Genomic DNA, 20018 nt, shown 5'->3' on the forward strand with positions numbered 1-20018 from the left:
TTCATTTTTTTTTTGTTTGTTTTTTGTTTTGTTTTTGTCTTTGTTTTTGTTTTTGTTTTTTTTTGGCTAGGCAATGGGGTTAAGTGACTTGCCCAGGGTCACTCAGCTAGTGAGGTATTATGTGTCTGAGGCTGGATTTGAACTCAGGTGCTCCTGAATCCAGGACCGGTGCTCTATCCACTGCGCCCCCTAGCTGCCCTCGGCTCACTTCATTTTGCACAAGTTTATTCATATAAATCTTTCTAGGTTTTTTTTTTTTTAAAGCATCCTGATCGTTATTTCTTATGGTACAATAATATCCCATCATAATCATATACTACAACTTGTTTAGTCATTCGTTACTTAATGGACATGCCCTCAATTTACAATTGTTTGCCACCACAAAAAAAAAAATGGCAAACTCCAGAGGCAGGACTTGAACTTAGGTGTCTCCTGTTACCAACTCCAGTTTCTCTCATTGTACCACACTGAATCCCTAGAAGGGACCCCATCCCACCCCCAACACACATGCACAGTTCCTTATTCCCTATGATCTAGAATGTTGTTGTTCCTCCTTCATTTTCAGAGGACCAATGACATTGCAGGGTGATGTCTTGACTCATGCATGAACAGTGAGGCAGAGTGGCACAAAGTCATCAGCCTTACTTTCTCTTCCAGAATCATCAAAGTCCAGTGGCAAGACAAAAGTCAGGATGACTGGTGATGGTTCAAGATGCACTAGGTGGCCTTGGTATCTTCAATGTCTGACCAAGTTCTAAGCACTCCACACAGCCTGCCTCAGCTGCCCTCATAGCTTTTGGAATGAGTTGTTCTCATGCACCCATTCTGCTAGGAGAAGTTTTCACATGTTTGGAGTAGATATCCCCCAACTCACCCATGAGTTGGAAGCCTGTTGGTTACCCTCAGCCTGTTTTAGCCCATCTGCCAAGACGGGAGAACATGGACAAAAGTTGCAACCAATAAGTAGGCATTGATTTGTGTTTTATATCGTTAAAAACTACCAATCAATCAAATGAATCAGGCTCAAGAAGACTAAAGCTCATCTACATTATGAGTTAAATGAGTTTTTTGTGTGTACTGTCCAGGAAAACTAATGGCCACAAATAACTTTGCTTCTATAGGAAAATGCATTCAGAGTTCCAAACAACCATAATGCATGCAAATTTTAGGACACAAACCTTCCTAAACCAGAAACTGCTTTTGTACATTGTTTTAGTCTCCATTTAAACTGACTTTGAAAATATTCTCACTGATTTATGATTAGAATGTAACAACAACTTGAACTGCCCTTTCACGTTAATTTATTACTGGGTCACACAACATGAACTGCAAAAAAAAAAACCCTCAGAATATATGATATTACATTATAATGTGATACCTGTAAAAATTTAATAAACCGTAATCTAATACCCCTTCTTCTTTGTGATATACTGTACCTAGAAAATGAACAAATTCCCTGTTGCCTCAAGGGATTCTCAATTTCTACCTAGTTGTTAACACATAAGGTTAGCTACTTGACTAATGAGAAGACAAATATTGTGGTTTCTCCCATTTGGGGAATAACAAGGCCTTGAAATTAGAAATTATGTTTAAGATTATCAGTGGAAGAATTCCCATCTGTCTCTCTCCCCATTCCCTCCACCTTCACCCAGGGGAATGTTAATCTTACATCTCTTACAGAAAAACCCAAAAGTACAACCTCAGAAATCCATGACAAGATAGAAATGACCCATTCCTCATCAAATGTAGAAGGAACCACTTAGGTAAGATATCCATTTGTATGCAATCTTTTATTGAGAGCCATGCTTGAGGATACAGCAGGCGTGGAAAATGTCTCCAGACAACTGGAAAACTTAGAACTGAACAGACCAAAGACATTATTCAAAGCCCTGAAAATTCTCATCCAGGAATTGCTTTATCCTGATGACTTAGCAAATGGGTATGGGTTGGGAAGGCAGAAGAAATGGATTTCCCAGATCCTTTCCTCCCCTTCCTCATTTGAAGATAATGAAACTGTATCCCAGGGTTTCAGAGACTGTCTGGTCCACAATTCAATCCCAGCCCATCCAGTTAGCAGTCACCTGTTTCTGCAGAAAGTTGTAAATTATTGAGACTGGAAGTTTATGGCTTCAATTTTCATTGACCCTTAATAGGGTTTGCTCCAGGCAGAAGTGACCACTCTCTCCTACAGTGTGTGATAGAGAAGAGGCAATCCAAATGTTGATATAGACCCTCAATTTGGGGAAAGTAGATTTCTAAGGGTTCAGAGGAAAGATAAGTAGGGAGGGTATCTGACCTAAAATGCTCTGAGGGAATTTGCCCTGTAGGATAAGAAGATGCACAAAAGTGAAATTTTGAATATGTAAAGGGAAATAATTCCAGTAAGGAGGAAAAATAGGATTTTTCTAAAAAGATTGATGTGGGTATTCAGGGAACTCATTAACCAACCCAGATATTAAAAAGAAATGTACGGAAGATGAAAACAAGGCCAGGTAACAGAATAAACAGAACAAAGTGGCATAGTTCTCTAAAAATAGTGTCAAGGAGGCTCAAACTCAGAATGAGCTGAGGTTACTGAAGGAAGCTAAGGATGATAAAATGGATTTTTAAAAAGCAATATTGGGAGAAAAAAGAAGAATCAAAGAAAGAATAGAACTTTTGACTGGGATGGATAGAAAAAGTGACTACAAAGAGAAGGCCAAGATGCCCAGCTTTTTATTTTGCTTCTGTTTTTTCTTCAAAGGAAAATGACCTTTGTACTAGAGGGGACTGAACAAAATGATTAATGCATTGATATCCAAGATAATTAAGGAGATAGTAAGACAGCACCTAGCTTGCCTTGATGAATTCAAGTCACTTGACCCAGATACATCCTTTGGTCCTGAATGAGCAGGCAGATGGGATTACTTAGATACTGTCAACAATCTTTTCAAGATCAAAGAAAATGAGATTGGAAAAAGGGCAAAAGTTGACTTGATTTTCAAAAAAAGAAAGAGAACAGAGCCTGCGATCTGTAGGCCCTGTGAAGTTGATTGTCTTCTTGGGAAAATTCTAGAATGGATAAATAAAGAAATAGTCAACAAACATCTAAAAAGAAAGCAGTGATTACAAGGAGCCAGTATGGTCACCTCAAAAACAAATCGTGCCAGGTTAACTTCATGTTCTTTGTTGATGAAAATACTACTAAAAATTACTAAATGACTAAGATTACAAAATTTTATTCAATTACCAAAATACCTACTAAAAGTATTATGAAATTACTAAAATAGTAGATGAGGGAAATGCCACAACTATAGATTACTTAGATTTTTAGCAAATGTTCTTATAAAATATTTCGTATTATCTTATAGAGAAGATGGAGATTTGGAATAAACTTAAATGGCTTCAGAACTATTTGGAGAGCAGGATTCTAGAATTGTTCAGGGCCACCAAGGCAACAGGCCTTTAGTGGGGTATCCCAGGGATCTAGTCTTGGCCCTGAGCTGTTTTACATTTTTATCAATGTCTTCAATAAAGGCAAAAATGCCACGCTTATCCAGATTTGAAGATAACACAAAGGTGGGTAGAATAGCTAATACGGATGATACGCAACTTTCTAAAGGATTTTGATGGGCTAGAACACTGGGTTGAACACAATGCTATGAAATTCAATAGGGATAAATGTAAAGCAGAAAAATCATCCTCTTGAATACAAGATGGGAGTGGTATAGCAAGACAGTAGTTGTACCAAAAAAAGAATCCCGCAGCTTTGGTGGATTGCAACATTAATATGAATCAGCAATGCAATATGGCAGCCAAAAATTTTAGGCTGCAATAAGAGAGGGACCTTTTCTAAGATTGGTGATAGTCCCATTGTACTAGTCCCTTACCATACTTCATCTGGAGCATTATGTTCAGTTCTGAGTACCCCAGTTTAAGAAGGATATTGGTAAGCTGGCAAGTACCTACAGCAGGGCAACCAGAAAGGTGAAAAATCTTAATTGAGTTTATGGCATGTGAGGATAATTTGAATGACCTGGGCATATTTAATCTGGAGGAGAGAAGACCTGGAGGAAACATGAGAGCTGTCTTCAAGTATTTGAAGAATTGTCATATAGAAGAGGAATTGAACTTATTCTGTTTGACTCCTGAGGGTAAAACCAGAAGCAATAGGTGAGAGGTACAAAAAGTCATTTAAGGCTTGATGTCAGGAAAAACTTCCTAATAATTAGAGCTGTCCAAAAGCGGAGTGGGCTGCCTAGAAAAGTGGTAGTTTTCCCTTCTTCAGTGGTCATCAAAGCAGAGGCTTGATGGGTGCTTGGCAAGCATATTATAATAGATTCCTTATATGTACAGGTTGGACTAGATGGCCTCAGAACGACTTGGCTCTTACTCACTGGCCACTGCCTCGGAATGAAGAACGTGGCCACTGAGAGGCACCTGCCTGAACCATAAGATGATCTTGGGGGAAAGGGATGGGAGTGCTGGGGTGGCATGTGGCTAATTTGCCACCTGCTGTGGGTACAAGGGTCAGTGTTGGGTTATAACTGCCTGGAGCAGAAAAGTAGAGGCTAGCAGTTCATCCAGCCATAGGAAACCAGTTTTAAGAAGGGTGGGATTGGGGGAGTGCTGGGTGATAATGGATAAAATGGGCCTCCATTGGATATTTAAGGGAAGATGAGATGAAACATATGTTCCTACCCTCCTATTTATTATCTATGGGGTTCATGCCACAAACATGAAGATACAAGCGGTATGGAGGCCACCACTTTGAAGACCACTGCCCTATGACTACACTTGAAATCTCTATAACTACCTAAACCAAAGCTCCTTTTCCTAGCCTCTCCCCCAAATTACATTCACACAGATGGGTTGGGTCTCTAGAAGGTATCTACTACTCTCACAGGCTCTATGGGAGTACCTGAAGTTAAGCACTACTAATAGTTAGAGCTCATGAGCCCCCACTAGTGTGTTTTCCATTAAAAATTAGCCAGTAGAAAGAATTAGCTCTTAGCAAAGTTTGTTTGCTTTTTTTTTTTAACTAAGATAGCATAGGAAAAAAAATAGCTACAAAAGATTCCCCCAAACTCCAATCTGGGATGCACTTGCCCACAGACATAGCTTCTATGAGCAGAATGGGCAGAGAGCACGATAGTAGTGAGGTACCTACAGAGGAAACACATGTCTCAAACAACTTACAACTCCTGGTACTGCAGGACCTGGAAGCCCTTTTTTCTTTTCACACAGCTACCATGGATTGGAGCATCTCTTCTGGATAGTTTGCTCATCTAGGATCTCATGGTCTGATTATCTCTACATCTTAAATACTCTATTTTTAGAATAGCTCTCTTTTTAATCTATAACCAGCTCTCTTCTCTGGTATCAGGAAGATCATTCACAAAGCTGCTTCTAGAACAGAGTGATTCAGTATCCATGACTATCTGAAGCCTGTGTGTTTGCTCCCTCAACTATATCTTGAATTCTCTTGAACTGATGAAACTACTTGATGAAGTTCCACCTTCCCTCTGGGAAAGTAAATGTCAGATTCCTTGGCCAATGGGGGATGAAAAAAGGAGAAGTCTACTCCTCTCCTTCATTGGTATCCACCACAAGGGGCGCCTGAGCCTGTACTCTCTCAAATTTCTGAGTTATTTCTAGGGCTTAAATACTTACAGCCCTGCAAAGGCACGTCCAATTTTTGCTTGTCCAATGAGACTGCCCCCTATAATTCATTGAGGGGACCTGGTTTGTTCCTCATAAAGGGATCCCTGGGACTTGGCACAGCACTTGGGACATAGAAGGCACTTAATAAATGCTTGTTCCTTTTCTTCCCTTCAGAAAACTCCATGTTGCACAGTTCTTAAACAATGCAGAAATAAATATTCTTACACAAGGATATAAGCCATACTACAGAATGTTCAAAATGCTTGGAAATCTACCTACCCACACATGTAGGAATTATGAAAACAATTACAACACAATCTATATAGAAATAAAGACAGACCTAAATAATTGGGGGAATGTTAATTGCTTCTAAGTAGGCTTAGTGAATATAATAAAAATAGTTATGTCATGTAACTGATTTATTCATCATCATACCAATCAAAATACCAAAGGATTACTTTGTACAACTAAAAAAAAATTGCAGCAAATTTCACCTAGAGCAATAAAAGGTCAAGAATCTCAATGGAAATGATAGGGGGGGAAATAGGCGAATGAAGAAAGCTTAGTAATACCAGATCTCCAACTATTCTATGAAGCAGTAATCATAATCTCAAAAATGATTTGGTACTGGTTAAAAAAATAGAAATGTGCATACAACATACAAAAGTAAACAAATCTAGTAGCCTACAATTCAATAAACCCAAAGACTATAGTTACTGGAGTCAAGATTCACTATATGATTAAAAAAAAAAAAAGAAATTATTGAAAAAAGCTGGAAAGCACTCTAGCGGAATTAGGTTTAAACCAATACTTCACACCACATACCCATATAAATTCCAAATGAATAAATGACTAAAACATAAAAGATTACATCATAACAAATTAAAGGTGCATGGAAGAAATTTCCTGTGCAATCTGTGGATCGGGGAAGAGTTCAGTACTAAACAAGGGATAAAAAAGATCATAAAAGCTAAAATGGACAATTTTGATTACCAAAAAAAAATATTTTGCCTAAATAAATCTAATGCCACTAAAATTAAAAAAGAAATTGCTAACTAGAAAAAAATCTTTACAGAAAGTTTCTCTAAATAATAGTTTCATTAACGGCATAAGAAGTGCTGGGTTGTAGGCCTTTCCTCACTACTTATTAGTTGTGTGACCCCTTTGAACCTCATTTTCCTTACCCATAAAATGAATTAAATAATCTCTGCCTGGCCTATATCACAGCATTCTTGTATGTATCAAATGGGATGATGTTTATATTTTGTAAACCATAAAATATAATGCTTAATATTAATCCATGGTGATTGCAGATATATTCCAAGTGAATATATGGTTAAAGGATAAAAGGTCACATCACAATATGCGTGCAGATGGAGGAAACAATATAGCTGGGCAAACCAAGTCATGACAGACCTATCCAATACTAAGGAGGAAAATATCTAGTGCCCATTTTGTAGCATAGAATAAGAGCCATTCTCTAATTGATAAATGGTTAAAAAAAAAAAAGATATGAACAAGCAGGTCTCAAAGGAAGAAATTGAAGCTATACAACCACCTTTAAAAATGCTCCAAATCACTAACAATTAGAAAAATGAAAATTAAAGCAATTCTGAGATTCTACCTTATATCCATAAGATTGGCAAAGGTGACCAAAAAAATGATAAATATGGGAGAGGTTGTGGGTAAATGAGCACATTGGTGCAGTATTAATGAAACTATGAATTGAACCAACCATTATAGAAGCAACTTAGAACTATGCCCCAAAATATACTAAATTGTGTATCTCTTTTGACCAAGAGTTACATACATACATATACATATATATACATATATATATGTATATATATATATAAGCATATAAGCATATGCCTCAAAGAGTTCAAAGAAAAGGGAAAAGCACTCACATGGGCAAAAATGCTTACAATATTCTTTTTGTAGTGTCAAAGAACTGGAAATTAAGGGAGTGCCCATTAACTGGGGAAATGGCTGAACAAATTATGGCATATGAATGTAATGGTATATGATTGCACCATAAGAAATGATGAAAGGGAAAGTATTAGAGAAATCTGGGAAGACTTATATGAACTGATATAGAGTGAAGTGAGCAGAACCAGAACAGTTTATACAATAAACAACATTGTAAAGACAAACTACTTTGAACACTGATCAATGACCAAACCTGACTTCAGAAGACTGATAGTTAGTCATGCTATTCACCTGACAGAGAAGAATTAGACTCAAGATTCAAAATGAGATGTATGTATATGTATGCATGTGTGTGTATTTATTTATATTGCCATGGCCAATATGGGTGTTTGTTTGTTTTTTGCCTGCCTGACTAATTGATTAGTCTGACTAATTAAAAGAGTTTTGTTGTTGTTGTTTCTCAAAGAGGAAGGGAGCACTGGAAGAGAGTACAGTGATAGCATCTTATTATCTTAATAAAAGGGCAGCTAGGTGGCAGAGTGGATAGAGTTCTGGCCCTGGAGTCAGGAGAACCTGAGTTCAAATCCAGCCTCAGACACTAGCTGTGTGACCCTGGGCAAGTCACTTAACCCTGTTTGCCTTGGTTTCCTCATCTGTAAAATGATCTGGAAAAGGAAATGGCAAACCATTCTAGTATCTTTGCCAAGAAAACTTCAAATGAGGTGATGGAGAGTCAAACACAAATGAAAGAACTCAACAACAACAAAAAACTCCAATTTGTTTTAAGCCTCTGTTTTGTGACTGAGTTGTTTTGAGTAAGTTGTTTTTCAATCCTAAGATAAGCACTTCTATAGTACATCATAGTAAACAACATGTGTGTGTGTGTGTGTGTGTGTGTGTGTGTGTATTCTTAAGCAACTGACAAACATATGTGGTTCCTCTGATAGGACACACCACCAATGGAAAAATATTAAAAACAACTTTATCAGTAGTTCATGTAATACATTACCAATCAAATTATGTGGCAAACAAATTAGGAATGCCTATAAACTAAAAAGTATAAGAAACCCACCAAAAGCCACAGCCGTCAGCCGGCTCCTAGATTGCAAATGGCACAGATTCCAGTATTCCCCCATAATGGAGACACTTGTGCACTTGAAGGCAGTGCTCAATGACAGAAACTTTCCAGATGACCTCTTAAGCCTGGGCAGAGGGAGAACTTTGTCATGAGTCCTGGCAGGAAAGATGCTTTCCAAACTTGTGAGGCTCACTTGTAAAACTCACAGGTTTATTTCTAGAAGAGGCTGGTATTTGTACTGCTTACAATTTTGATTAATAAAGTTTGATTGCACACACTGAGAAGTATACATCTAATGAGGGTTTCTGTTGTAGTGCTACTTAGCATATGTAATGATATGTTGGCCATAAGGGTACCCCAAGCATGTAAACTCCTTAAAGATAGAAACTCTCTCATTTTGGTTCCCAGCACCTAGAATATAATATGTGCTTAATAAATATTTGTTGATTGATAGACTGCTGGAAAGCTCGCGTAGGAACTTCTAGTCCACTTTCAAAATCAACCAACAGCCTTCTCCCTTCCAAGCTCAGGACCTTGAGCCCTTTCCACTATTCCCCTTGTAGCACAGAACCTTCTTTACTTAACATGCCTGATGACCAAAACTTAAAAGTATGTTATGATGATATAACAATAGCTAACATTTATTTAATACTATGTCCCAGGCCCTGTGCTAAGTGCTTTATTATTTCATTTGATCCTTACAGGGAGGTAGGTGCTATTATTATTCCCATTTTACAGATGAGAAAACTGAGGCAAACAGAGGTTAAGAGAGTTGCCCATGATCACAAAATTTCTAAGTGTCAGGCTGGATTTGAACTCTGGTTATCTTGATTCCATGCCTAGCTTTCTATCTACTGTACCTGTTATGAGGGGAGAGCTGCCTGTTATAAGGGAAGAGATCACAATAATCAATCAAAAGTATTAAACACTTACTATATGCTAAGCATTTTTCAAAAAGAAAAAGTGAATACAGTCGCTTTCCCCAAGGCACTTGCATTCTAATGGGGGATATGACATGTAAATAAATAGATACATACAAGATACATACAGGATAGAAGATAATCTTAGAAGAGAAGGATATAGAAGGGGTGGGGAACCCCAGGCCACATGTGGCCCTCTAGGTCCTCAAGTGTGGCCGTTTCACTGAATCCAAACTTCACAGAACAAATCCCCTTAATGAAAGGATTTGTTCTGTAAAACTTGGACTCAGTCAAAAGGACCTAGAAGGCTGCACGTGCCCTCCAGCCACAGATTCCCCACCGCTGAAGCAGATGGAGGCGTCTAGGAAAGAATTCCTTTTAAAGATGGCATATGAGCTGAATCTTGGAAGAAAACAAAGATTCTATGAGATAGAAGTAATAAACAATAAGAGAGAGCATTCCAGGTAAGGGGGACAGACCGTGCAAAGATTTGGAGATGAGAGAGAGTGTTACATATGACAGCAAGTCAGTATGGCTGGACCTTACAGCACATAGAGGCGAGGGTAATGTGTAAGAAAACTGGAAATACAGGAAGGGGTTAGGTTGTGGAAAAGTTTAAATGCCAAATAGCAGAGTATATATTTGATCGTAGAAGCAATATAGATCTTCTAAAGTTAATTGTGAGTGCCACAAGGACAAGAACTGTCTTTTACCTTTTTGTATTCCCAGTGCTTAGTGGGGACTGGCACAGAGTAGGTACTTAATAAATGTTTACTGCTTGATTAATTGATTGTTGTTGAGTAGAGGGGATGATCAGATTTATGACTTAGGTAAATTGCTTTGGCAACTGTGTGGAAAAAATGGGACTCTTCATGAATTGGTATATTATCATTGTGCAGGAACCATGATCATCTCTGTATTGCTCCAATTTTAGTATATATGTTGACAAAACAAGTGGGAAGAAAACTAGATTTTAAGTCAGAAGAGCCTGCTCCAAATACTGACTCTCATAAGTACTCTGAGTGGGGCTATTGACCCAGAGTCACTCAGGGAATATACTTCATACTCTGAGCCTTAGTTCAGTTTCTTCAACTGTAAAATGGGTATAATGATGCTCATGCTACTTTTCTTACAGAACTGTCATAAAGAAATCACTTTGCCCTATAGAAACATGGGCTATTACTGTGTGATGTTGCTGAGCTAGACCCATATGGAGAATAGACACCAAGAGATGCCCTAATTGATTTCTGCAGAGTCAGCTAAAAGGGATTAATCCTAACCAGGGAGAGCAGGAGGAAGGCTTTAAGGACACCCTGAAGAAGTTTCAGTCAGTATGGTTGGGAAATGACAGTAGTGGGAAGACAGAGCAGTCTGAGACACAGCTGAAAGGAAGGAGTGGAGCCTTAGGAAGGCTTACGCATAATGGCAGGCCCTCCAACCAAGAGCTGAAGGGAGTGCAAAGAGCCCCACTCCTGGGTGTCAAGATGCGGTAAGACTTTAGATTATGCCTGTGTCTTTGCCTCCCCATTACACACACCATCACCACCCACCACCCTGAAACAATCAGCTTGTTCTCATCCTCAGTCCACTATCTATACACTATGCTTATTGATTACAGGGAACAGGGAATATTTTTTGGAGGGGAAAGATGATAGTGATAGTGATTTTAAAAAGGGGGGGAGGGGTAAGAGTACCAAGAAGTGTTTTAAAAATACAAAGAGAAGAACAGGAAGTTCAGAGGAAAACACATTATCAGGACAGCTTTGAAATTAACCTGCTAAATTTACCATATACTTTAAAAAGCAAGCTGTACACAATGGAGACTCACAGTTTCATATATAGTCTTCTTTTTCTATTCTCCTTTGAATATGAAAATGCTTGTATTTGCTGGTTCAAGTTCGGAATAACAGAAAATAAAATTTAATCTAAAAGAATTAAATGTAGTTTTATGTACAGGACATTAACTCAAGCCAGAGATATTTAAATGATTAACTAGATATGCTATTTTAAAATCCAGCATAAAACTATTTTATTAAGTCCAAAAAAAAAATTGCTCTCTGTTTCCAGAAATTTTGGATCTGGGCAAGCCTTAAATTTCAATTTTCAAAGAAGGAAATTTAGAGTTGATGTTAGGAAAAAGCTCTCTAACAATCAGATCTAGGTAAATGTGAAATGGGCTCTTTTGAGGAGTGGTGGGTCCTCCTCACTAGAGGTCTTCAAGCAAAGTGGATGACCATTTGTCCAGTAAATCGCAGTGGGGATTCTTACATACATGGTTTGGACTTGATGTCTGCTGAGGTCCCTTACAAATCTAAAATTCTCTGCTTCTGTGATTCTATTATCAGTCCAATAACTGGCACTAGACATAGAGTTCAGGAAACCTGGATTCCAATTCAAGATCCACCACTTACTTAGTAGCCTGTGACCTCAGGAAAATCATGCAACCTCGGACCATTGATTTCCTCACCTGTAAGATGATTTGGTTGGACAGAGCAATCTCTAAGGCTAAGATTCTCTAGCGATCTCTCTCCAGCTCTACGATCCTGGACCACTATGATAGCCCTCCTCTTCCCTGTGACCACACAATCTCCCAAAGTGAAAGAGCAAGGCTAAAAAGAGAGCTGAGCAAAGTCTCAAAGCCAAGAAATACAGTGAAATGCAACACCATCAGATCCCAATGGGGCATGAGACAGGGCACAGAATGAAGCCTGAAGCTGGGCACCTAACTCAGTAGGTCAGGAGTAGAAGTACATCATGTGACCGAAACTGACTTTAAAATTCTTTTTTATTTTTTGGTCAACAATAAAACTGGACCAAATCATTCCCAGCAGGACTACAGAACAAAACATAAATAATTAAAACAGTTGACCTGGAACTGAGGTCACTAAAGTTTTGTTTCTATAATCAAACCCAATTGACTTAGGCAGTTATTTGAGCCATGAAACAAGGAATATGGTTCATGAGATATAGCGTTTTGAGCAAATTAAAACATTTCTATGTCACGCTTTTTCTCCTCCTAACCTCAGATCTGAAAGAAGTGACTGATGCTCTGCTGTATATCGCTCCCCTCCACCCCCCTTTACTTCACTCATACAGTTACCACTGTAGGCCAGGCCCTCAGAATTTCACATGAGGACAATTGTATTAGCCTTCTAATTGATGTCCCTGTATTTAGGCTCTTCCATATCAAATTCTGCCTTTATATAACTGCCAAATTAATATTACTACATATCAGGTATGATCATGTCATTCCCCTCCTCAGGAAGCTTCTATGGCTCCCTATTTTTCCTAGAGTAAAATACAAGCTCCTTTGGCATTTGAAGTCCTTCACAAAGATGGGACTATGACTTATTTTTCCAGGTTGATTTCGTATTATTCTACCTTGTATACTTGAAATTTCAGTCAAACCAGACTACTTATTGTCTCCCAAACATAAAATTCAGTCTCCTGTCCCTGTATTTTTATATGGGTTTTTCCCCATGCCTGGAATCCTCTCCCTCCTAACCTGTGCCTCTTGGAATTTCCAGCTCCCTTCACAAATCAGCTCAAATGCCATCTCCCACATGAGGCCCTTCCCAATTTACCCTACTTGTCAGTGTTCCTTCCTCCATACAAAATAATTTATATATATTTTAAATTTATCTATGCATGTGTTGTTTCCCCTCAGTAGACTGTAAGACTCTTGAGGGTAGAGAGCGTTTCATTTTTTTGCTTTCCAGTCTCATATACCTTATTCTCCTTTATACACCCTGTGGTTCAGTCAAACTGGCCTCCTTGCTACTCTCCCCATATAACCCTTTGAGTCCTTCCCTGTATCTCTGCACCAGCTGCCCCTTTCCCTGGAATTTGCTCCTTTCTTATCTTTATTTCTTAGAAGATCTAGTTTCCTTCCAAACTCTACTCAAGCATCACTTTCTACATGGGGGTTTCCCTAATACCCTGAGTTGCTAGTATTGTCCACCTCAAAATTAGCTTGTAAACTCCTATCAAGTAAAAATTGTTTCATTCTTTGTACTTCTATCTTCAATTCCTAACATCATACCCAGCACACAGTAGGTGCTTAATAAGTACCTTTTTTTTTTTTTTTGGTTAGGCAATTGGGTTTAGTGACTTGACCAGGGTCACACAGCTAGTAAGTGTCAAGTGTTTGGTCTGAGGCTGGATTTGAACTCAGGTCCTCCTGACTTCAGGGCCAGTGCTTTATCCACTGTGCCACCTAGCTGCCCCCTTAATAAGTACTTATTGATGGATTATATTTATGTTTTTATTTTGTATGTATTTTTAATGTAATTATATGTATATGTGTGCATGCGTGTGTGTCTCCTTTAAGGGATTATAAACTCTTAGAGTTACAGGCTACTTCCTTTTTCTGTTTGTATCACTATGCCAAACATTATGCCTAGGACATAATAGGCACTTAATGAATACTAAGTGATTAATTGATTTATACCATCAGGACCTTTCCTAGCACAGAGTAGCACTTAATAAATATAATTTAGCATCAGAGAGATCTTTTCAAATAAGCAAGTACCAGTGCTTACATTCAGTCTTATATCTATACCTGCATGAAAGGCAGGGTGGTATAACTGAAAAGGAATTAGTCTAGGCTTAAAACCCACCTTTGCCCCCTTACTATGTGAACTTGGTCAAATTTCTTATATCTCTTCATCAGGAAAATGGATATAATAACAGGTCTTACAATGTTTACTTCATGGGCTTTTGTTTGTAAACTTCAAAACACTACATAAATGCGCTGCTATGGTTATAACTTCAACATATTATAAATGAGTTCATAATGATAACCATTAGTCATCAAGAAAGGGTTAAAATATTGAGCAGATTGTTTTAAGAAGCCCTAGGAAGATATAATTTTTACAATTTTTCTTTAAGTTGAAACACTTAAAGTTTAATTTTTAGCTATCTGGAAAACTCATCTAAACTAATGGGCTCCTTTCTTCCCAAAGGATTATGGACAATGAGCTTTTACTTTATTCCCTAAGTGAAAGGTTAAAAGTGAAATGAGACAATCTACCTTGTCACCAGCTCCTTTTAAAAATCAACCAATTAACCCAAAAGACTCTTCTCCTGTGAGAGTTTACATACCTATCAAAAACAGGGCGGGAGAAGAGAGGAAGAAATTTACAGGATAATTTAATTATACATTTAAAAGGAATAACAAGTTGTATATAATTGATTTGCAGTTTCGTGTATAATCATCTTTTTTTATTATACTATGTTATGGAAATGCTTGTTTTATACCATATATAAAAATAAAGATAGCTTGAACAAAAAATAAATAAATAAATATCATTCAGAAGACTAAATGGTGAATGGGAATTTACTTAATGACCAATACGAGTTAGCCTGGCTCAAAAAACTTACAAGTATTCCAAAGTAGGTCACACACATACAAGTGAAAAAATATCAGTTAATATAGTTTTGAGTATACATAATTATATGTAAAACTATATGCATATATACACAAAAGTATATGTGTGTATATATGTGTGTATACACTCACATTAAGTCTTACAGTCAGATGGCAGAGAGATGGACACTACTGACCACAGAATAATTCTACCAAAGGCCATGATTATTTAGAAAATGGGATGGCCAATTTTATACACAAACTCCATGTATTTTATGTTTTCAGACTTACCTTGTAGGTTGGTTAACTACACATTATTTAAATTGGGTTATTCTTAAAAAGCCAAATTTAGGCTTCCTTAATTTTTAAAAATGTTACTTTATTTAGTCACTTTGGAGATTTTTGTGGTATATCAGCATTAGAGAAATGGGAAGGTCTTCTGGGTTACAAGAGATCATTGACTCTGAGCTCCCTCAGCATCATTCCCCTAGATCTCATACCACTTTCAGTGAGACTGTACTGGCAGACCCAAGGACATAACATCAACTTACAATCAAATTCACCCTCTCATCCCAATCCCCCCCCTTTCCAGTGCTGTGGAGATCCAAGCTCTAGGCTGTAGTCACAAGAGCCAGCCAAGCTGCCCCAGCTGCTTATGAGTAAAAGCCTGCCAGGGCCATGATCCTATAGCACCAGTGCTGCAAAGCTCCAAACTACTACTGCCAGGCCAAAGAATTAAGGGACAAAAGGAGAGGGTCAGGAACCAGTACAGGACACTGTGTGGGGATGTTGGGGGCCTATACAGTATTCCATTAAGTCTGAGGGAAGGAATATAGCATCTGACCACTCAAAAGTCACTCGCAGGAAAGACCTAGACTGATGAACAATGAAATGAAAGGAGGCTGAAGGGGTTTCTCCCAAGGAAACCGCAATAAGAGGGGAAAGGGTCAGAAAGTAAGCAAAAGAGGAAAAAGGAGAGGGGGACTGAAATTACAAAAGATTTCAAGAAGAAGAAAAATCAAAGACCTTGAAGATAAACAGATAAATCAAAAGGAAAAACAGTAATAACAGAAGGAAATATGACCTCCAGATCTAGTAAAACAGTTCAGACATCTGTAAATGAATATTGCAAAATAAAGGAAAATGATTCAACACTTGATGAGACAGAGGACCCTGTGGAATTTGAGGAGAACACAAAACCACAACATGTTATCTCTGAGTGGTTCAAAAGAGAAATGGGAATTATGAGAGCAGAATTTATGTCTGCACAGCAAAAGTAATGGGCAGAATAGAAAAACTGGAATCTACAATGGCAAGCCTCACCACAGGAACAAAACAGAGAACAATAGATTGGAAATGCAAATAAAGAAGTGAAGGACAATCTAGAAGAAGAGAGATGAAAATAATAACATTATAATAGAGAAATGGGATTTAGATTTTCCAAATATATCTTATATCATACATAAGAAAAATGCATTTTAACTAGACTATGACAAGCAGTTGAATAGGCAGCTCAATGAGTTAGTCCATCTGCCCTCCTTACCTTTCCAATCTTCTTACACCTTACTCCCTTCCTCCCTCAATACTCTGTGATCCCATGACACTGGCCTCCTTGCTATTTCTCATACTAGACATTGCATTTTCCAGTTCTGGGCATTTTCACTTGCTATTCCCCTGAGCTAATATTTAAATATGTACTTTAAGGTTTTCTCATTTGATCATCAAAACATCTCCCTGAAGTAGGAGCTATATTATCCCTATACAGATGAGGAAACTGAGGCTGAGAGATAAAGTGAATTGCCCATTGTCACCCAACTCAGGAGTGTCTTATGCAGGATTCAAACTCATATCTTCCTGACTCCAATTCCAGGACTCAATCCAATGTACTACCTAGTTACCTGAAGGTCTAGAGGCAATAAAGGTCTAAACGGAAGAGAGTGTAGAGAGAAGGAGTTATATATAAGAGATGTACAAGTAGAAATAGAAAACTCTGGCAACTAAATGGATATGTAGGGGGAGGGAGAATAGATAGTCAGGGTTAATACTGAGGTTATGAACTTGGGAGCCTGAAAGGCTAATGGTGTGAAGAAATAAATTACCTCAGCGCCTAGTTAGCAGGAATAATTAGTTAAAACAGGAAGCTACCAGAGGGCTCACATCCTCTTTTCTGCAAGCAATCTGCCCAGATTTGCTAGCTGACTTCCCACCCCACCAATTTACTGAAACTACTCTCCCCAGGGTTTTGAACCCATTAAATTCTTGATCCAATGACTCTTTCTCAGACCTCATCCTTTTTCACCCCTTCTGAAGCATTTGATATTGTTTACCCCTTTCTCCTGAATACTCTTCTCCATGGATTTTCATGATACTGGTCTTTCCTGGTTGCTCTCTGTTATCTATCTAATCATCCCTTCTGTTTCCTTTGCTAGACCATGTCCCACCTCTTTTGCATGTATGCCACCCCCTCCAGGACTCTGTCCGAGGTCCTCTCCTTAGTGTATACTGTCTCTTACAGTGGTCCTATCAGCTTCCATAAGTTCAATAATCATCTCTGTGCAATGACTTCCATATCTAAACATCCAGCTCTCATCCTTCTCTTCTGTCCCATATCACTATCTGTTGGAAATCTCCACTTTCATGTCCCATAGTCATCAGGAATTCAACATGTCCAAAAGAGACCTCATTATTTTTTCCCCCAAATCTGTCTTTCTTCCCAACATCTCAATTTCTGTTAAGGCACCATCATCCTCCTAGACACTCACATTTAGAACTTTTGTGTCATGTTCAACTTTTCCTGCCCACCTACCCACCCACCCCCGATGACAGAAGCAGTTGCCAAATCTTGTTGATTCAACCTCCACAACATCTCTCACATCTATCCTCTTCACTTATATTGCCCTCTTTGCAAATTTGATGTTGTGAAATGACACTACAGAGTTATTTTAACTTGCTCTTTTCTTATTCTCAGTGAAATTGAACACTCTTTTATATAATGGTTGATATTTTATATATCTTCTTTGGAAAATTGCTCCTATCCTCTGACTATTTGTCTATTGAAGAATGTTCTTAGCCTTAGAGATTTCTGCCAAATTTCTATATGTTAGATGCCAGACTTTTGTCATAGATGTTTGATGCAAAGATTTTTTTTCCCCATCTTCATCTTTTCTTCTTATTTTGGCTGCATTGTCCACTGCCCTTTTGCAAGAGTTTTAAAATTTTCTGTAACTGATATTTTTTTTTGTAATCTCTTCTATCCTATATCTCTAGTTTTGAAACTAGTTTTGAATTTTTCTCCTATTCACAGCTAGGGTTCCTTTAATTTTTTTCAACTTTGTCAATAATGTTTCTTAAGTCCTCGGGACAATATCTTCCTCTACATAGGATAGTGTTCATTGTATAATAATCAGTTATTCATGGACCAAAAAGTATGAAACTCATAAAAGTGGGCTTTAGAATGCTCATTTCATGACTTACCTATAAGCTATTAGTGACTTTGGTGGAAGTTGGCTAGGGTTTGACAGATCAAGGAGCAATGGGGAGTGAGGAATTGGAGTTGCTTGGAATAAATAGGCTACCAGATTAAGTGATGACTTGATGCAGGGTGGATAGGGCAGAAATATAGGAAGGAGGGCAATAGCTGACCAGAGGAGAATTTCTTTAGTCAGAGAATTATCAAGTCTAGAGAAAAGACACTGGGGCCAGCTAGGTGGCACAGTGGATAGAGCACCGGCCCTGGAGTCAGGAGAACCTGAGTTCAAATCTGGCCTCAGACACATAACACTTACTAGCTGTGTGACCCTGGGCCAGTCACTTAACCCCAATTGCCTCACCAAAAAAAAAAAAAAGAGAGAGAGAGAGAAAAGACACTGGATAAAAAAAAAAATGATAGTCATGATAAGCAAGGAAGAATAACTAGATCATGGGTGGAAATCTTCAGTGTTCTAAGACTTCAGAAAACTCTGGCAGAGCATAGTGGCTATTCAAGTACAGCATGCCACATGTGATAACCAGATCACCTGAATTTCCCTCATTTTAGTCTCCTTCATAATGGAGGATAAATAAATTGATGGCTGACTTCATTTCAGCCTCCTACAAGCCTGCCAACAGTTTCTTATGCTATGGCTTAAGTCCATGACTTGGTGGACCATAATATCCAAAGATCCAAAGCAGACCAAGTCCAGAGGTCCCAAACCATGGTACTCATTTCTAACTACTTTACATACTCAACTTCCCACCTACCAACTCTTTAGCTGCCCTGTTGAATCACCCACTACTTTTCCAATCTTCCATGCCTTATCCTCTCCCTGGGAACAGCTATGTTCCAGGGCACAAGAGAGTTTAAGCTCCACTGTCCCCCAGTAGTCATTCCTAAGAACTTTCAGGTCATAACGTAAAAAAGTCTTCTTTAACACAACTGAGTATTCAACCAGGGAGATGGACTTGAGTAATTCACAAAGGGAAATCCCAAGAGAATCCACTGCTTTTCCAAACAGCTTCTATCTTGGGAACACAGTCTGTACCCAGGCAGTAGCCAGAGAAAAAGGGCTTTCTATTACTCGACAAAAAAGTTACATAAATACACACTGTCTCTTTTGTTTTCTTTCATTTTTTAAGGTCTGTTTTGAAAATAGATAATTTTACTGGGTAGGAAGCCAAGAAATGCTATTCTATCTTTGCGAGGAGTTGGCTTTTGCTTTCAGAGAGACCATTTGCAGCTAAGTTATGCGCTCAGGACAAGGACTTATAAATGAGCTTCACTGTCCTCTTGGCTTTGGGTGTGGCTGTACCTGAGCAGGGCCTGGACACTGGAGAAGAGCAAATAGCTTACGTTTTCTTAAAAAGCAATTTCTCTCCACTAAACGAAGGAAGGTGTTTTCAGCAAGTATGAGGAAGAAATAAAGAAAGACTCATAGGCAATTTGGTATAGCAAGGCTTGGTTAGAGTGTGGGTTTGGTGTCAAGTAACTGATGTTTGATTACCAGTTAAATTACTCTCCAGCTGTATGACCTCGCCTGAGTCATTTCATCTCTCACAGTCTCAGTTTCCTCAGCTGTAAAAATAAGTAAGCTGGACTGACCAA

General features: G+C 38.3%; 1 pseudogene; it reads right to left on the reverse strand.

The window, feature by feature from the left end:
* Window positions 1-10424: 10424 nt before the first annotated feature.
* Window positions 10425-10524, reverse strand: LOC114049049 (annotated as a pseudogene).
* Between the last annotated feature and the right edge of the window lie 9494 nt (window positions 10525-20018).

This window comes from Vombatus ursinus, unplaced genomic scaffold, assembly GCF_900497805.2.
Source record: "Vombatus ursinus unplaced genomic scaffold, bare-nosed wombat genome assembly UNPS02014794.1, whole genome shotgun sequence".
NCBI lineage: Eukaryota > Metazoa > Chordata > Mammalia > Diprotodontia > Vombatidae > Vombatus > Vombatus ursinus.